Genomic DNA, 1,774 nt, shown 5'->3' with positions numbered 1-1,774 from the left:
ATGGATTTGACCCTGCTACCTGGCCTTATCTGAATAAACCATCCTCTTAAATGCCCACTGGTCTCGCTTGAATCTTTCTATTTTCTTGATCCTCGAACTGGAGGGCACAGGTGTGTGAGACGGACAGCCCAGGTCATGGAACACTCGTTCTTCTGTTCTAACTGGTTTGACCATCAGCCGCCAGTGCAGGGGCGCTGGGAGGCTCATGTTCTCCAGAAAGTTCTCTGGACTTCAAGGCTGTGGGGGATATATCACTTTCCAGTCACTAAAAGATTGAGCTTCCAGAAGCCCTCTGCCCTGCCCCCAGACTTGAGTGCCTCCTATGAGGTCCCCACCATCAATAGTGTTCTGAAGGCTCCCAGTGTTGGGCAACTAGAGGTAAACCAGAGCAGCATGCTGGACAGGCATGCATTTTGCAGAGAAAACTCACCGGTGGGCGAGGTCTGAGGTGGAGTCACTTTGGGGTCTCTGGTTCCTGTCTCCCGGACTCCCCACCACGGACCCTGAGAGGCGTGAGGGTTGGAAGGGCAGGACGACGCAGGCTGTTTTTGTCAGCCAAGCCGCAGCAGGGGACCACACGGTCCCGAGGCCAACCTTGGCCGACCACAGGGCCCGGCTCTCAGGAGGGGCCGTGGGGACTGCAGGGCTGGGGTTTCCGCTTTCTCACAGGAAGCCTCCATCATTCTCCTGGGGCCCGCGGGGGGCCCTGCTGAGCAGGGATGACTCAGCTTCCTCCGGGCCCCCGCAGAGAAGCAGGACCCCTGACAACACAGGGGTCCTCTCGCCTGTGTGTTCCCATCCACTTCCTGCTCTAGAAAACCTCCAGTCATGGTTCAAGTCTCTGTTTAGAGGAAGACTTGTTGAAAAAAACCAGCTTGTGCTTCACATTGCTACACCATTTGTCACGTTATAGAAAAGCTTTCTCATGCATTGGTTCCTCCACTGTTCACAGCAACTCTGAGATAATAGGGAAGCCATTGTTATCACTGCTACTCCCATGAAGAAAGTGAGACTCAGACAGTGAAGATGGTTGGCTGAGGCCACTTGGCTTATTGGTGGAGGGCTGGCACTCAAGCCCAGGATTCTAGAAGACTCTTTTGGGACCTTATAGTACTTTCTTGGGTGGCCCTCAGCATTTAGCCCTTATCATATGCTTCCCAGGTGGTACTAGTGGTAAAGAACCTGTCTGCCGGTACAGGAGACATGAGACATGGGTTCAATTCCCTGAGTTGGGAAGATCCTCTGGAGGAGGAAAAATGACAACCCACTCCAGTATTCTTGTCTAGAGAATCCCATGAACAGAGGAGCCTGGTGGACTATAGTCCATGGGATCACAAAGAGTCGGACATGACTGAAGTGATTTAACATGTGCTCACACATGTACTTGCTATGTGTAAAATGTTTATTGATTGAATGACTGATCATAATTTTCAACTATCATGAGACACATCCTTAGAGCTGTAAGCAAGCTACCAGGGGGAGGGGAAGGACACAGGCTTTGCAGAGACAATTCAGGTTTAAGTTCACTAAGACCCACATTAGCTATGTGATTTTAGGTAAGGTTCAAGTTCGCTAAGTAGTAGTTTTCTCTGAACATAGGATAATAATGGTGATTTTTTGGGGCAGTTATAACATCTAAATGAGATAATGTGGCTCAAGGGATGGCAAAGTATTTACTTCACAGAAGGTATGTAAGATGCTTTCCATTGTTCTCATAGTTGTGCTTAGCTTCAGATAATCATCAGAGCTAAACAAACCCTGCAGATATGTTCTT

Source organism: Cervus canadensis, chromosome 5 (assembly GCF_019320065.1).
Source record: "Cervus canadensis isolate Bull #8, Minnesota chromosome 5, ASM1932006v1, whole genome shotgun sequence".
In the NCBI taxonomy this organism is placed as follows: domain Eukaryota; kingdom Metazoa; phylum Chordata; class Mammalia; order Artiodactyla; family Cervidae; genus Cervus; species Cervus canadensis.
The sequence above is the reverse complement of the archived record's forward strand: the minus strand, read 5'-3'. Positions refer to the sequence as shown.